Source organism: Leucoraja erinacea, chromosome 25, assembly GCF_028641065.1.
Source record: "Leucoraja erinacea ecotype New England chromosome 25, Leri_hhj_1, whole genome shotgun sequence".
NCBI lineage: Eukaryota > Metazoa > Chordata > Chondrichthyes > Rajiformes > Rajidae > Leucoraja > Leucoraja erinaceus.
Genome location: NC_073401.1, coordinates 30326681 through 30345320, shown reverse-complemented (window position 1 = coordinate 30345320; position 18640 = coordinate 30326681). Strand labels below are relative to the sequence as shown.

General features: G+C 47.2%; 1 protein-coding gene across 3 annotated transcripts in view; it reads left to right on the top strand.

Moving 5' to 3' along the window:
* Positions 1–9441: 9441 nt before the first annotated feature.
* The window catches only part of gnb1l (guanine nucleotide binding protein (G protein), beta polypeptide 1-like), a 28395-nt gene continuing 19196 nt past the window's right edge, over positions 9442–18640 (top strand). Inside the window, exon 1 of one of the 3 annotated variants that reach the window (XM_055655432.1) lies at positions 9442–9522. The gene's annotated coding sequence lies outside the window, so the exon portion shown is untranslated. Of the gene's footprint in view, positions 9523–10569; positions 10696–18640 lie in introns of those variants that run through there. The other 2 variants (XM_055655429.1, XM_055655430.1) reach the window with 2 other exon arrangements.

Sequence of the window (18640 nt, the reverse complement as noted above, 5' to 3'; positions counted from 1 at the left end):
CCATTCCCTGCGGAGAGATACCTGAAATGTTCCCTTTCTCCAGATGCTTCAGTGTAAAACTACGTCAGATCAAAAGAAACAAGCAGAAAGTTATTGGTCCCCTCTCTATTTTTTAATGAATTTTTGATTCTTTGAAATATGATATTTGAGATATGTCACCATGCTTCAGTCAAAGTGAATTTGGTCAAAAGGAGGCAAAAAACCCCCCCAAGTGCTTGAATATCTTTGATTCACAGCAAGCCTTTCTCAAAGTCTAACTATTGAAAGGGATAGTGAGTTTTAATTCCTTGTGTCTCTGTCTCTCTATAGCCCAGGTAGACAAAAGTGCTGGAGAAACTCAGCGGGTGCAGCAGCATCTATGGAGCGAAGGAAATAGGCAACGTTTCGGGACGAAACCCTTGCGGGTTTCGTCCCGAAACGTTGCCTATTTCCAGAAGGGTTTCGTCACGAAACGTTGCCTAATTCCAGAAGGGTTTCGTCCCGAAACGTTGCCTATTTCCAGAAGGGTTTCGTCCCGAAACGTTGCCTATTTCCAGAAGGGTTTCGTCCCGAAACGTTACCTATTTCCTTTGAGTTTCGTCCCGAAACGTTGCCTATTTCCTTCGCTCCATAGATGCTGCTGCGCCTGCTGAGTTTCTCCAGCAATTTTGTCTACCTTCCGTTTTCCAGCATCTGCAGTTCCTTCTTGAACTCCCTATCTCCCAGTGTTATCTTTAATAATGCCCCTGTCCCACTTAGGAGACCTGAACAACACCATACAATTTATTTGTTATCATTTGAACCTCTTGAGGTTCAAACAAAATTTGGTTTCTGCAGTCATACACACAAGACAAAGGAACCAAGACACAACACAATTTACACAAACACCCATCACAGCGAATCTCCTCCTCACTGTGATGGAAGGCAAAACGGAAACATCTGGAGACTTTGCGCCCCACCCAAGTTTTCCGTGTGCGGTTCCCGGAGGTTTTTGTCAGTCTCCCTACCTGCTTCCACTACCTGCAACCTCCGGCAACCACCTGCAACCTCCAGGAACTGCACGGAAACCTTGGGTGGGGCGCAAAGTCTCCAGAGGTTTCCGTTCAGGTTTCCTAAGTGGGACAGGGGCATCATGGTATAAAATTGTACATAATACCACTCTGCAACAGAGGCCGATTAGTATTATTAGATCAGTATTTCATCGGCCCCTTTAATCTGTCACTTTCACACCTTACCCTTCCATATCTCTGTGTCTCCCTCTCCCCTGACTCTCAGTCTGAAGAAGGATCTCGACTGAAAACCTCACCTACTCCAGAGATGTGCAGGAAGGAACTGCAGATGCTGGTTTAAACTGAAGATAGACACAAAATGCTGGAGTAACTCAGCAGGACAGGCAGCATCTCTGGAGAGAAGGAATGGGTGACGTTTCTGGTCGAGACCCTTCGTCAGTCTGAAGATGGGTCTCGACCCAAAACGCCACCCATTCCTTCTCTCCAGAGATGCTGCCTGTCCCGCTGAGTTACTCCAGCGCTTTGTGTCTGCCTTCAGTATTATTAAGCGTGATCGGAGAGGGCTGTGAAAGTGACTTGAAAGAAAAGGGGAGAAGTTAAAAAAAATAATTTTTAATGATGCATATTTTTAAAGAGGAGATTGATAGGTTCTTGATTAGTAAGTGAGTCAAGGGTTACGGGGAGAAGGCAGGGGAATGGTGTTGAGAGGAGAAAATAGATCAGTCATGTCGAATGTTGAATGTCGACTCGATGGGCCGAATGGCCTAATTCTGCTCCAATGTCTTATAGAAACATAGAAAATAGGTGCAGGAGTAGGCCATTCGGCCCTTCGAGCCTGCACCACCATTCAATATGATCATGGCTGATCATCCAACTCAGTATCCTGTGCCTGCCTTCTCTCCATACCCCCTGATCCCTTTAGCCACAAGGGCCACATCTAACTCCCTCTTAAATATAGCCAATGAACTGTGGCCTCAACTACCTTCTGTGGCAGAGAGTTCCAGAGATTCACCACTCTCTGTGTGAAAAATGATTTTCCCATCTCAGTCCTAAAAGATTTCCCCCTTATCCTTAAACTGTGTGACCCCTTGTCCTGGACTTCCCCAACATCGGGAACAATCTTCCTGCATCTAGCCTGTCCAACCCCTTAAGAATTTTGCAACTTTCTCTAAGATCCCCCCTCATAAGTATGATCTTACATGGGGTGCAGTTTATAGTTGGTCAGTAACTTTGTTTAAAGCTCCCCGTGACACACAGACGCACCACTTAATATTTTCACTGGTGTCACTGACAAATGTTAGTAACAATACCGGACTATTGTGGAAGAAATCATTCATGGGGGCTGTCAGTTTGGTACATTCATCTCCTCACATTGCCTTTATTATTTGAACAGCACAGTCCTAATTACTATCTGCCACACTTTACAATCAATAACGTAAGATAAGTGAGAATCACCACATTTCTATCATGTATTCACAGGAAACCTTTGAAAACTCCTCGTGATAAGAAGTCTTGTCTTTCATAAAGCTGGCATTGTAGACTGCCCTTGATATATTTCATTCAAACACTACACTACACAACACTACAACCTCCAACAAGCTTTGAACTACATAGACTATTATTGTTATTATTGCACTTTTAGTGTGTTTTTTTTTAAATGTGTACATATGTGTGTATATATATCTATATAAATAGGGAGGAACTACAGATGTTGCTTAACACCGAAGATAGACAGAAAATGCTGGAGTAACTTAGCGGGACAGGCAGCCTCGCTGGAGAGAAGGAATGGGTGACGTTTCGGGTCGAGACCCTTCAGACTTGACCCTTGAAGTAGGGTCTTTCCCCGATACATCTGGAGAAGGGTCTCCACTCGAAACGTCACCTATTCCTTCTCTCCAGAGACCCTGCCTGGCCCGCTGAGATACTCCAGCGTTTTGTGTCAATCTTCGATTTGAACCAACATCAGCAGTTCCTTCCTACACACACACGCGTGTGTGTGTATGTGTGCATTTGTGTGCGTTTGTGTGTGTGTGTGTGTGTATGTGTGTGCGTGTGTGTGTGTGTGTGTGTGTGTGTGTGTGTGTGTGTGTGTGTGTGTGTGTGAGTATGCGTGTGTGTGTGTGTGTGTGTGCATGTGTGTGTGCGCGTGTATGTGTGCATGTGTGTGTATGTGTGGGTGTGTGTGTGTGTATGTATACGTGTGTGTGTGTGTGTGCGCCTGTGTGTGTGTGTATGTGTCTGTGTGTGTGTGTGCGCGTGTGTGTATGTGTGTGTGTGTGTGCGTGTGTGTGTGTATGTGTGTATGTGTGTGTGTGTGTGTATGTATGTGTGTGCACCTGTGTGTGTATGTGTGTGTGTGTGTGTGTGCGTGTGTGTGTGTGTATGTGTGCGTGTGTATGTATATGTGTGTGTGCATGTGTGTGTATGTCTGTATGTGTGTGTGTGTGTATGTGTGGGTGTGTGCGTGTGTATGTATATGTGTGTGTGTGTGTGTGTATGTGTGTATGTGTGTGTGTGCGTGTGTGTGTATGTGTGGGTGTGTGTGTGTGTGTGTGTATGTCTGTATGTTGCTGTGTGTGTGTGTATGTGAGCATGTGTATTTATACACACACTGAACTTATGACAATAAACCACTCTTGACTCTTGACTCTTGAGTGTTCCTCAATTGCAGGCAGAAGCAGCATTGTAAGAGGGGACTTCTTGAATACAAACAACTTTCTGCGCAAGTGAAAAAACTACTAGTAAATATTAGGTAAAGCAAGGATCTAAGAAAATTACAAGGAGAGAAGCAAGTTTATGTTTGGCAGCTGTTGGCATTGGGAGACATCATACGTCCTCCCACAAAACAGGAAATTGAGGGTTATCCTCTTATCAGCTGCTGTAGAGCTGCCCTATATAATTAAAAGAGTGATCTACAACGTCGAATACAGGCAGTTGTGAACAAGAACAGTAAGCGGCATGTTGCAAAGGCAATTTCCTTAACCCCATGATGGCTACAAGCCTAGAATCACCAACACAAGCATCGAGAGAGACAAGGAACTGCAGATAAGATCACGTGATAGGAGCAGAATTAGGCCATTCAGCCCATCGAGTCTTCTCCGCCACTCAATCATGGCTGATCTATCTCTCCCTCCTAACCCCATTCTCCTGCCTTCTCCCCATAGTCCCTGGCACCCGTTTAGATGCTCAGTTGTTGTGCAAAACACAAAGTGCTGGAGGAACTCGTTAGGTCAGGCAGCATCTGTGGAGGGAAAGAGTAGATGACGTTTTGGGTTGGGGACCCCTCTTCGGCCAGAATGCAGTTGGGGGGCGGGGGGGTAGAGGGGAGAGGGTAGAGATAACTCAAAAAGAGAGGTGGAGGCAGGACAAAACCTTGAAAGTGATAGGTGGAGGAAGGAACTGCAGATGCTGGTTTACACCGAAGATAGACACAAAATGCCGGAGTAACTCAGCGTGTCTGAAGAAGGGTCTTGACCCGAAAAGTCACCTACTACATTCTGTTGTGCTGAAGCAAAGCAAGAATTTCATTGTTCTATCTGGGACACATAGAAACATAGAAAATAGGTGCAGGAGGAGTCCATTCGGCCCTTCAAGCCAGCACCGCCATTCAATATGATCATGGCTGATCGTCCCCTATCAATAACCCGTGCCTGCCTTCTCCCCATATCCCTTGACTTCACTAGCCCCTAGAGCTCTATCTAACTCTCTCTTAAATCCATCCAGTGACTTGGCCTCCACTGCCCTCTGTGGCAGGGAATTCCACAAATTCACAACTCTCTGGGTGAAAAAGCTTTTTCTCACCTCAGTCTTAAATGGCCTCCCCTTTATTCTAAGACTGTGTGGCCCCTGGTTCTGGACTCGCCCAACATTGGGAACATTTTTCCGGCAACTGGCTTGTCCAGTCATTTTATAATTTTATATGTTTCTATAAGATCCCCCCTCATCCTTCTAAACTCCAGTGAATGCAAGCCTAACATCTGTTAAAAACAAATGTGGCACAAGGTCCTCCGCCTTCAGTCTTAAATGGCCTCCCCTCTATTCTAAGACACATGACAATAAACTCTCTTGACTCTTGAGCTATTCCTTTTCTCCAGAGTTGCTGCCTGACCCGCTGAGTTACTCCAGCATTTTGCGTCTATCTTCAGGTCAGTAGGTTAATTGGCTTCTGGAAGGTGGAACGTGTTTCTAGCTTCAGGTTCCTGGGAGTCAACATCTCCGATGACCTCTCTTGGACCCACAATACCTCAACTCTGATCAAGAAGGCTCACCAGCGTCTCTTCTTCCTGAGGAGACTGAAGAAGGTCCATCTGTCTCCTCAGATCCTGGTGAACTTCTACCGCTGCACCATCGAGAGCATCCTTACCAACTGCATCACAGTATGGTATGGCAACTGCTCTGTCTCCGACCGGAAGGCATTGCAGAGGGTGGTGAAAATTGCCCAACGCATCACCGGTTCCTCGCTCCCCTCCATTGAGTCTGTCCAAAGCAAGCGTTGTCTGCGGAGGGCGCTCAGCATCGCCAAGGACTGCTCTCACCCCAACCATGGACTGTTTAACCTCCTACCATCCGGGAGGCGCTACAGGTCTCTCCGTTGCCGAACCAGCAGGTCGAGGAACAGCTTCTTCCCGGCGGCTGTCACTCTACTCAACAACGTACCTCGGTGACTGCCAATCACCACCCCCCCCCCGGACACTTATTATTATTTATTCAAATCATTTGCTATGTCGCTCTTCCAGGGAGATGCTAAATGCATTTTGTTGTCTCTGTACTGTACACTGACAATGACAATTAAAATTGAATCTGAATCTGAATCTTGAGTAAATTGTCCCTGGCATGTAGGATAGAACTGGTGTTCAGGGTGTTGCTGGCCGGCGTGGACTCAGTGGGACAAAGAGCCTGTTTCCACACTGTATCTCTAAACTCTAAATTACCTGGGGTCGTGTCTATACACATTCAACATTAGCTGACAGCATGGATAGGTTGGGAGGCTTATATAGGTGGGTGTGGTGGAGTGTAGACAATTTGTTCAACAGCACATCCGTGAAAGGACCCAATTTCTGCAAAGGTCCTGCTTATTTTTCTCACGGAAAAGACAAACAATCTTATAATGAAGATGTTTGCTCACTGGGGTAGAACAATCTCGTTCCTCCAACTCTTTGTGTGTGTCTCTCTCAAAGCCGACTACCTTTGCACGAACTCGTGGTTTAAGAAAAACAATAAAAGGAAGAAGTCAATGCAAGAGAGGTCTGTGGTACTGATACACACCTACAAATTACACACAGCCTCTGTCACTGGGTAAACGAGGATATAATGCACCATCATAACTCTGTTTATTATCTCTTTCTGTAGGCTTTATTCTGCCTCTCTTCTCTGTGGATTGTCACCTTGTCGTGGTGGAGAAGCCTGTGTGGTCCTGACATCCTGAGAGCGATGCCGTCTGGACCCTGTAGGGTCACCCATGGTGGTAAGGTCGAGGGTGGGGGGGTCTCTGATAAAGAGCAATCCAACCAAGACCTCAACGGTGGAACAGGCGGAGGACGATGGCTGACCTTAGTGGAGCGTCACAACGGCTGGGAAGGCGGATGAAGGCTGCAGCAGAAAAGGGTCTCTGGTCGTCTTGGACTCCATGCCATTGAATCCCGACCCAGATCTGTCAAGGACCCCACGTGGGGTGGCTGTCTGTGCACCAGTCTCCCCACGTTAAACAAAGTCACGCACAGGCGTCCTCCATGAGAGGACAGTCATACTCGTTTTCGAGTGGCCGCCGATGATGATGATGACGATTCTGCCTCTATTACCAACCGTGGGTGTCATTGTCAGTGTCAAATATCGCTCCAATTGCTATTCTGTCCTTGTACAAAATGTGTAAGAAAGAACTGCAGATGCTGGTAAAATCGAAGGTAGACACAAAATGCCCGAGTAACTCAGTGGGTCAGGCAGCATCTTAGGAGAGAAGGAATGGGAGACCCTTCTTCAGACTTTAGAAGGATCGCGACCCGAAATGTCGCCCATTTCTTCTCTCCAGAGATGCTGCCTGATCCGCTGAGTTACTACAGCATTTTGTGTCCACCTGCTATTCTGTCCTTAAAGGATTCTAACAATGGCTTGCACATAACTCCTGCAATCTGCAGGTTGAATGGCACTTTATTGTCACAGGTACCTATCTACAGTGAAATTTAGTTTAGTTTGGTTTATTTTATCGTCATGTGTATCGAGGTACATTGTAAAGCTTTTTGTTCCGTGCTATCCAGTCAGTGGAAAGACCATACATGATTACAATTGAGCCGTCCACAGTGCATAGATACAGGATCATGGCAATAATGTTTAATGCAAGATAAAGTCCAGAAAAATCAGATTAAAGATAGTCCAAGGGTCTACGATGAGGTAGATGGTAGCTCAGGACCACTCTCTGGTTGTTGATAGGATGGTTCAGTTGCCTGATAACAGCTGGGAAGAAACTGTCCCTGAATCTGGAAGTGTGCGTTCGTTTTCACACTTCAGTACCTCTTGCCTGATGGGAGAGGGGGGGAAGAGGGAGTGACCGGTGTGAAACTGGTCCTTGGTTATGTTGGTGGCCTTGCCGAGGCAGGGTGAAGTGTAGATGGAGTCAATGGAAAGGAGACACAAAAAGCTGGAGTAACTTAGCGGGACAGGCAGCATCTCTGAAGAGAAGGAATGGGTGACGTTTCCGGTCGAGACCCTTCTTCAGAGGTTGGTTTGTGTGATTGTCTGGGCTGCGTCCACAATTCTCCGCCAATTCTTGCGGTCTTGAATGGAGTTGTTCCCAAACCATCCTGATAAAATACTAACCATGGCCCTTCAGTAGATGTCAGTGAGGATTGTTGGGGACATGCCAAGCTTCCTAAGCCTTCCAAGGAAGTAGACGCATTGGTGTGCTTCAATTTAACTAGCCCAGGGCAAGTTGCTGGTGATATTACTTCTAATTCCTTTTTTGCATACAGTTCAGTAACAATCTTACTTTGTTATCAAGTTCAAGTTCAAGTTCCATTTATTGTCACATGCACCAATTGGTACAGTGAGATTTGAGTTACCGTACAGCCACACACAATACGCAATAGGATTTAACATAAACATTCCCCATAGCGGAATCACCGTTTCCCACTGTGAGGGAAGGCAATAATGTTCAGTCATCTTCCTCTTTGTTCACCCGTGGTCAGGGGCCTTTGAGCCCTCCGCAGTCGCCGCTATGGCAACCCGATGTTCAGGCCCTCTCGCCAGGATGATCGGAGCTCCGGCGTTGGCAGTGTAAGATTACTAGATTACACTGAGGCAGTCACCATGTTTTGGCACCATCTTGTACACTTCACGTTCAAATTTATTTAAAAAAAACCTCTAAACTAGAGTTAAGACTTTAGTCTTAACTTGGCCATTAAGGCCTGTTGTCCTGGTGACGGCACTGGATTGGGGTTCAGGGGTCAGTCTGGCCTGGCCATTTAGTCGATGTCCTCGACCGCGGTTTGTGCCGTTGCTGGCCATGTCCGATCCGCTTGCTTGGCTTCTTGGAGTGGGGCCCGATCTAATCGAGTCCCAGGCTGCTGCAGGGCCTCCGGCGGCCCATTCCACCCACACCTTGACCCGCGATTAGGCCGCTGAAGGTGACCGGCACAGATCCTCCCCTCCATCCACTGCCGCCGCCATCTTGAAATACTGGATTGCAGGTGAAATTGTCATATGTCCAAGCAAATAAAAACAACTCAAATGGATAGCACTGTGGCACAGCGGAAGAGTTGCTGCCTTACACCAGGGACCCGGGTACGATCCTGACTATGGGTGTCGTCTGTATAGAGTTTGTACATTGTCCCTGTGACATGCGTGGGTTTTCTCCGGGTGCTCCGGTTTCCTCCCACATTCCAAAGGCGTACACGGTTAATTAAGGTTAATTGGCTTCGGTAAATTTGTAAATTGTCCTTAGTGTGTAGGATAGTGTCGGTGTGCGGGGATCGCTGGTCGGCACGGACGTGGTGGACCGAGGGGCCTGTTTCCACGCTGTATCTCCAATCCAATCAATAATTGATGCTAAAGTGAGATAATCATACGTCCAAGCAAATAAAAACCTTAAACAGTGATGTTTGAGATGGTTTAGATACACATATATGTGCAGGGAATGGAGGGATATGGATCATGTACAACCAGATGGGATTACTTTAATCTGGCATCATGGTCAGTACAGACATGATGGGCCGAAGGGCCTAGTCCTCTGCTGTACTGTTCTATGTAAAAGCAAGTTTGACATTCTAGTTGAGTGGTGCACCCTCCTATATCCCATCTTTGGGTTGGATGTGAAACCTCCATTTGGATGGGACCCTCCAAAGGTGTGTATCCCTTACCGCAGATGCGGGCCGACAGTGGTAGTGTTTCTCCGCAGCTTCTCTCCTTCTGTTCACCCGCCGGCGACATTTGACTCCATTTCCCAGAGGGCTGGGCGGCGGCGGCCGGAAGTCGCCGCGGCCGCGACTGCGCAGTGGTGGCTGCGGGCCGCTTGGTGGAGGGTCGGCGGGCGCATCACGTTCAGGTCGGTGCGGCGGCGGTGGCGGTTGCCCCGGCAACCAGTGGAGAGGGAGGGGAAGGGGAGGGAGGCAGTTGCCCCGGCAACCAGGGGAGGGGGGGGAGGGGGGGAGGGAGGCTGTCCCCCGGCAACCAATGGAGAGGGAGGGGGAGGGAGGGAGGGAGGCGGTTGCCCCGGCAACCCAGTGGAGGGGGGGGGGGGGGGGGGAGGGGGGCGGTTGCCCCGGCAACCAGTGGAGGGGGAGGGGGAGGGAGGCGGTTCCCCCGGCAACCAGTGGAGGGGGAGGGGGAGGGAGGCGGTTCCCCCGGCAACCAGTGGAGGGGGGGGGGGAGGGAGGTGGTTCCCCAGCAACCAGGGGAGGGGGAGGGAGGCGGAGTGGAGGGGAGGGGGAGGGGGAGGGAGGCTGTTTCCCCCGGCAACCAGTGGAGGGGGGGGGGGAGGGGGAGGGAGGCTGTTGCCCCGGCAACCAGTGGAGGGGGAGGGGGAGGGAGGCGTTTGCCCCGGCAACCAGTGGAGAGGGAGGGGAGGGGGAGGGGGAGGGAGGCTGTTGCCCCGGCAACCAGTGGAGGGGGGGAGGGGGCCCCGGCAACCAGTGGGGGGGGGGGGGAGGGGGAGGGTTGCCCTGACAACCAGTGGAGAGGGGGAGGGGGAGGGAGGCGGTTGCCCCGGCAACCAGTGGAGGGGGAGGGTGTTGAGGGGCCGAATGCGTGGCGATGGGAGATTGGCGGGAGAGAGGGAGCAGGATGGGGGATGGGGGGGGGGGTCTACATTGCACTAGGGGTTGGTGGGGGTAACTCCCTCTTTACATTGAGGGAGATCCCCCCTTTTCCAATGAGGGCGATCCCTCTTTGTGCATTGAGATAGATCTCCCTTTCTATTGAGGGGGGACCCCTCACTTTTCATGGAATGGAGATCCCTCTTTGTATTGGGGGGAGCTCTCTCTTTCCATTGAGATAGTGGGTGCTCAGAATTAGTAGCCAGAAGAGGTGATGGAAGCAGATATGTGGATCATGTGCAGACAGATGGGGTTAGTTTGATTTGGTAACATTACAGACTCCAATTAACCTACTAATACGCACGTCTTGGAATGTGGTTGGAAACTGGAGCACCGGGGGAAAACCCACCTGGTCCTAAGGAGAGCGTGCAAACTTCACTCAGACAGTCAAAATCGAACTCAAGGTCTGTGGCTCAGTAAGGCAGCAACTCTACCGCTGAATCACCATAAATGATATCATGACACTAAAACTATTCTGTTTTTCCATCACTGCATGAGCTGGTGTTTCCTCTCAGTGCTATTGTGTTACATCAGAAATAGCTCAGTGTTGTAATGGTAATTAATTTATTAGCCAAGTATGCAAACATATAAGGAATTTGATTTGCCAGCAGTCACACAAAAAAAGCAACGAGATACATAACCACATAAAAATGAAACATTGACTTAAAGAGCCACCACAACGGTGTGCGAGAATCCCCAGGGCACACAGACAGCATAAGCGGAGACCCACAGCCATCAGTTCAATGTCCGGGCCACACACACACTCCTTCACCGTGATGTGACCAGAGTTGTACCGACCGCTGTCACTCTCTCTGCAGTCCCTGTCCGCCCGAACAGTCAGAAAGCCGTCCACACTCACACTAGACTCCGGGATGCCCTCATGGAGGCATGTCCCTGCAAACACCAAGGTCACATTTCAGATCACAGACTCCTGTTCTACCCTTTCTGCAACAGCGCGAGACAATATATTTGCAGCGCATTCGAAACATAGAAACCTCATTGAGACCTTTTTGAGGCTGGGTTTTTGGGCTTACTTTGTAGATACTTCTGTCTCGTGCAAAGGTACATTGCACAAAGACATCAAAATGCTGGAGTAACTCAGCGGGTCAGGCAGCAACTCTGGGGAACATGGATAGGAGACCCAAAACGTCACCTGCCCATGTTCTCCACAAGAAGGGCCCTGACCAGAAACTTCACCTATCCATGTTTTTCAGAGATGCTGCCTGACCTGCTGGGTTAAATATTTAGTTTTAATTTAGAGATACATCGTGGAAACAGGTCTTTTGGCCCAACAAGTCCACGCTGACCATTGATCACCAGTTCACACAAATTCTATGTTATCCCACTTTTCTGTCCCTCCCGACAAGCTAGGGGCAATTTACAGAGGCCAATTAATCTACAAACCCTCATGTCTTTGGGATGTCAAGAGGAGTTGAGTATAGGAGCAAAGATGTCCTTCTGCAGTTGTACAGGGCCCCGGTGAGATCACACCTGGAATATTGTGTGCAGTTTTGGTCTCCAAATTTCAGGAAGGACATTCTTGCTATTGAGGGAGTGCAGCGTAGGTTCACCAGGTTAATTCCCGGGATGGTGGGACTGTCATATGTTGAAAGAATGGAGCAACTGGGCTGGTATACACTGGAATTTAGAAGGATTAGAGGGGATCTTATTGAAACATATAAGATTATTAAGGGATTGGACACGCTAGAGGCAGGAAACATGTCCCCGATGTTGGGAGAGTCCAGAACCAGAGGCCACATAAGAATAAGGGGTAGGCCATTTAGAACGGAGATGAGGAAACACTTTTTCACTCAGTGAGTTGTAAATCTGTAGAATTCTCTGCCTCAGAAGGCAGTGGAGGCCGTTTCTCTAGATGCTTTCAAAAGAGGGTTAGATCGGGCTCTTAAAGATAGAGGAGTCAAGTGATATGGGGAGAAAGCAGGAACTGGGTATTGATTGCGGATGATTAGCCATGATCACAATGATTGGCGGTGCTGGCTCAAAAGGCCGAATGGCCTACTCCTGCACCTATTGTCTATTGTCTAAACCGGAGCACCCGTAGGAAACACAGGCGGTCATGAGGTCGGGATCGAACCCGGGTCTCTGGCGCTGTAATGCAGCAATTTGACCACTGCGCCACCGTGCCGCAAATAATCTACCTATTGAGGCAGATACTACCATAACGTTTTATGAAACAATTAGACAGGTATACGGATGGGAAAGGTTCAGAGGGATATGGGCCAAATGAGACTAGTCTGCGGCTCTTCCAACTGCGCCACTGTAGATAGGCACAAAATGCTGGAGTAACTTAGCGGGAGTGGCAGCATCTCTGGATAGATGGAATAGGTGACGTTTCAGGTCGAGACCCACTGTGCTGCCCCAGCACTCCAGCACCTTGTGCCTTTTTTGTAAACCAGAATCTGCACATCCTTGTGTCTCCATTTTACATGATGTTGCCCTTGGGCACTAAACAGAGAAACTGCTCTTAAAGGCGTACAATAAGATTTAATTTCATGTTGTTGACACTACTTTCATGAATATTGCACTGCAAATGCGCTAATGGTTTACAAAGTTCATTTTTGCTGCCTCTGACAGCTGCTGTATTCAACATGGGTGGGCTACTGTTGCTGTTACTGTGTGTTCCCACCTATCTGCAGTCCAACCCAAGTTCCCTGGCTTGGCTGGGGTGCAGAAATCGCCATAATCATGTCTAACACTGTTTTCGGAACACACATTTACAGCTGGGGTATAAGTCAACAATTAAAAATAATTACTGTTTTCTGTTCAGATTCACTAAACAGAAACAGTTGGGGAAAATTATTTGTTCATATTGCAGATCACCCATCTCAATATAATTTTTGTTCAGGATTCGAAGGTATCTGCGGTTTCTTGTGAACCTCTGTCTTGGTGCTGCATTATTGTGGTGGTGATGCTGGTCATGTTGGCCTTCTCCAAAACGCTGATGTTGCTGCGTTTGTCCTCCCAGCTGATCCTCAGAACCTTTCGTAATCATTTTTTACACAGAGAGTGGTGAATCTGTGGAATTCTCTGCCATAGATGGTAGTTGAGGCCACTTCATTGGCTATATTTAAGAGGGAGTTAGATGTGGCCCTTGTGGCTAAAGGGATCAAGGGGTATGGAGAGAAGGCAGGTACAGGATACTGAGTTGGATGATCAGCCATGATCATATTGAATGGCGGTGCAGGCTCGAAGGGACGAATGGCCTACTCCTGCACCTATTTTCTATGTTTCTAGTAGTTTGAATACCTAACTATATGTGTGGGTTTTCTCCGGATGCTCCGGTTTCCTCCCACACGCCAAAGACGTGGAGGTTTGTAGGTTAATTGGCTTGGTGTAAGTGTAAATTGTCCCTAGTGTGTGTGTAGGATAGCGTTAGTGTGCAGGGATCGCTGGTCGGCGCGGACCCGGTGGGCCGAAGGGCCTGTTTCCGCTCTGTATCGTTAAACTAAACTAAACATCCTTACTAAAGATAGACACAAAAAGCTGAAGTAACTCAGCGGGTCTGACATCATCTCTGGAGAAAAGGAATAGGTGACGTTTTGGGTCGAGACCCTTCTTCCTTACTAGCCTATAATACTATCCTTGCTACTGATCTATCAATGAATGGAAATTCATCAATTAGCGTGTCAAAATGTTTCCACTTTCTAAAAATGTTAGGGAAATTTACTAGGTTCCCTTTATTGTTTTTGATTTTTTAAATAGGCCTATTCCTGTTGATAATTTTGATAACTATAATTTTCTTCTCATGTTGTAATTTTGAAGTATTTAAATTTTATTTGTTTTACTGATCTAACGTCATTTCTGTTCATGATACTCAGAATGTTATGCAATATTCCAAATGTAGCCTTGGGCAATTATTTTAGACCACTTCAATTCTATTAAATCAATGATGTCTGTGGCCAACATGATGCCAAGTTAAACTGTCTCAGCCTGCACATGATCCATATCCCTCCATATCCATAGTCATAAAGTCATAGAGTGATTCAGTGTGGAAACAGGCCCTTCGGCCCAAGTTGCGCACACCGGCCAACATGTCCCAGCTGCACTAGTCCCACCTGCCTGCGCTTGGTCCATATCCCTCCAAACCTGTCCTATCCACGTGCCTGTCTAACTGTTTCTTAAACAGTCCCAGCCTCAACTACCTCCTCTGGCAGCTCATTCCATACACCCACCACCCTTTGTATTAAAAAGTTACCCCTCAGATTCCTATTAAATCTTTTCCCCTTCACCTTCAACCTGCGTCCTCTGGTCCTAGATTCCCCTACTGTGGGCAGGAGACTGTGCGTCTACCCGATCTGTTCCACTCATAATTTTATACACCTCTATAAGATCGCCCCTCATCCTCCTGTGCTTCAGGGAATAGAGTCCCAGCCTGCTCAAACTCTCCCATTAGCCCAGACCCTCTATTACTGGCAACATCCTCGTGAAAAAGTCTCTTGAACACCACTATCATATCTGCCTCCACCACCACACCTGGCAGTGCGTTCCAGGCACACACCACTCTGTGTGTGACGAAAGACTTGCCCTATACATCTTCTTTAAACTTAGCCCCTGTCATTTTAATGCAATGTCCTCCAGTCTTTGATATTTCCACCCTGGGAAAAAGGTTCTGACTACCGTATCTATGGCTCACATCATTTTATATACTTTTACACGGGCTCCCCACAGCCTACGACACTCCGGAAAAAACAATCCAAGTTTGTCCTAACTCTCCTTCATTATGTCATTAGCTTTCAAGTCCTCTCACCAGTACCATTAATTATGTGTATACATTTAAAAGGCTTTGCACGTTTGTAGGTAACTGTTTAAATGTTGCAACCACCAGGTATTTATACTCCTGTTTTTCCTTTCCTTTAAGCATTGTATTATTTCTTTCTTATTAATGTATCAACAAAATTACGTCGGAAGAAACCCCAATCACATCGTCATTAAGTCGACATACTGAATCTCTCTACATCACCGTCTATATCTCTCGTTTCCCTTTCCCCTGACACTCAGTCTGAAGAACTCAGTCAGTCTCGACCCGAAACGTCACCCATTCCTTCTCTCCAGAGATGCCGCCTGTCCTGCTGAGTTACTCCAGCATTCTGTGTCGATCTCAAGTTATTTGATATAGGTTTCCTCCTCTCTTGTCTCAGTTTCACTGTAAGGCAATATTTCCAAACAGTCTTTAAATATATGGTTTCCTGTCCTCTAGTCCTCTACAAAATTCTTAAGGGGTTGGACAGGCTAGATGCAGGAAGATTGTTCCCGATGTTGGGGAAGTCCAGGACAAGGGGTCACAGCTTAAGGATAAGGGGGAAATCCTTTAAATCCGGGATGAGAAAAACTTTTTTCACACAGGGAGTGGTGAATCTCTGGAACTCTCTGCCACAGAGGGTAGTTGAGGCCAGTTCATTGGCTATATTTAAGAGGGAGTTAGATGTGGCCCTTGTGGCTAAGGGGATCAGGGGGTATGGAGAGAAGGCAGGTACGGGATACTGAGTTGGATGATCAGCCATGATCATATTGAATGGCAGTGCAGGCTCGAAGGGCCGAATGGCCTACTCCTGCACCTAATTTCTATGTTTCTATGATCAAAAAGCACTGATAAACATATCCTTTCTCTCACATTTGTTTCAAATCATAAAACAGTCTCAGTCAAATTCAGCCTAATGGGTGACAATGGTGAGAAATTGGACTGGCTACCTAGTATTACTGTTAATTTGATTATTATATATTTAGTTTAGTTTAGCGATACAGCATGGAAACAGGCCCTTCGGCCCACCGAGTCTATGCCGACCATTGATCACCCGTTCACGCCGGTTCTGTTATTCCACTTTCTCATCCACGCACTACATGGCTTGGGGCAATTTACAGAGGCCGATAAATCTACAAACCTGTGCGTCTTTGGGATGTGGGAGGAGACCGGAGCGTCCGGAGAAATCCCTCACAGTCAAACTCCACACACAGACAGCCCCCCATAGTCAGGATTGAACCCGGGTCTCTGGCGCTGTGAGGCAGGAATCTACCCCTGGATAGTATCGGGGAATGTTATTAACTATTAGTACATGGAAGCACTGGAGTTTTTTTCACACGTTTCTTTGCAAACCTTCCCCATCAGGGACTCAGTTTTATAATGGACGTATCGTTGACACTAACAGAAAGAATATGTTGAAGAAAGGTCTCGACCCGAAACATCACCCATTCCTTCTCTCCAGAGATGCTGCCTGACCTGCTGAGTTACTCCAGCGTTTTGTGTCTACCTTCGATTAAAACCAGCATCTGCAGTTCTTTCCTACACAGAAGGAATATGCTCTCAGGTCTAACTTACAGGGTGAAATTCCAGGCCCTTGTTTTTTAACTGTGCAATGCTGACCTGTTTTGTGTTGAACTTTTGCTGATGTTTCACTGCTGGCATTAGTTTATGGCTCGTGGTCACAGCGTATGTGGTGAAGGATTGATGATTGTGCACTATTCATTGCCAGTTTTAACTGGGGCAATGTTAAATAATTAACAACTGGAAAATAATCCAGTCCGCAGCTATTTTCTTTAACTCCTCTTTTTAAGATCCCCTGTAACTTTTTGATACTCTGCTCCGTTTCATTGTCGCCCGCTGAAGTATTTGAACAGGGAAACAACAATGTGGCTTTTTCCCCCTCAGAATTTAACAATAAACATGCCTCGTTGTCAAATAAATGTGAGATTCCTTAGCGTTTGGGAACAACAAAATTTCCTGCCAGGTTGGAAAGTACAGTTGGCAAGATTAGTACATGTTGACTCTGAAAACTTCCTCACATTTCAGTAAAATCCCCGTTTTTCAACTTTATCTAAATCCCTGGCGCACCAATTCCTGTCCGTAAGTGCTCGTGAGTAACACAATCATAGCCGTGGGATCCTAATCAATCCGTCCCATCTTTGTCAAAAATATCGGGCCTGTAGAGAGGTCGTTCTGCCGACACTGAGCCTTTCTCCGTTCTCCTCCGCCCGCATGGCCGTCATGTTTTGTTGCCAACCCATTTTAAGAGATTTTGTGCGCCATTCATCCCCCATATTAGCCCACAAAGGCCAATCGGTATCTTTCTGGAGCGGTAATTTGTGGAATAATCCAGGGGTCAAGGGTGCCATTGTCAGTCACGCAGACGCATCTACTGCCGAGAATGCACAGAATGCACCGCTGGCATGCTGCAATGGGACGCGGAGCTTTTGAAGGGCAGGAGCAATTGCCAAGCAAGGCCTGCTCTGATAGTGCTTTCAATTGAATGAGGGTCTCCGGTCCACAGGTGCTGACAGAAGCCCAGGCTCGTGATTATTTCTGATTTAATAACATGAAGGGGAAGCAAGCTTTGCCTGATAATTAGGCCTAATTAGTGAGAATGTGTTGATGGACAAGCCATCATATGGTCACAAGGAAACAAACTTTCTTTATGCAAGGCTTAGAGTCAGATTACAGTCCCTGTGTTATCTGCTCCTTGCTGACTACAAGGCTGACTCTTTGGTTACTTCTTCAAAGCAAGATGCGGTCCACAATGTATGGGATTGGGGATGAGAATATTGGCAAAAGAAAATCTCTTTGATTCACTAACTAAATTAATTACTCTCTTCCCTCCCCCCCTTCCCCTCCTCCCCAATTTAAATTATCACCGTCTTTTAGTTTAAATTACAAAAGTGATCTAATTTCAGTTTTGATAATGTGATGATTAAGAATCTTTGCTCAATTGATGCCTCAATGGGTTCAAGGCTGTTCATTGCCAGATGAGTATTTAGCCTTTGTTAGGATTTGATAAAATATTGTTTTTGCTTCGCTGAGGCCCATGGATCCGTAGAGAACGGAACAAGATAGAAATGATGCTGTGAACAACTAATTGTCTTTAGCAATCTTTGTTGAACATCTAACATGCAAAGTGCACTTTGTTTTTTTTCCTGTTTAAGACAATACGTTCCCAATTTCCAGAATCCTGGACCTTAACACAGCCGTCAAAGTTAAAGAAAGACACAAAGTGCTGGAGTAGCTCAGTAGATCAGGCAGCATCCCTGGAGAACATGGGTAGAAATATAGAAACATAGAAAAATAGGTACAGGAGTAGGCCATTCGGCTCTTCGAGTCACTGGTAGAGTTGCTGCCTAACAGCGAAAGCAGCGCCGGAGAACCGGGTTCGATCCCGACTACGGGCGCTGTCTGTATGGAGTTTGTACGTTCCGCCCATGACTTGCGTGGGTTTTCTATGAGATCTTCGGTTTCCTCCCACACTCCATAGACGTACAGGTTTGTAGGTTACTTGGTAAATGTAAAGATTGTCCCTAGTGGGTGTAGGATAGTGCTAATGTGCGGGGATCGCTGGTCGGCGA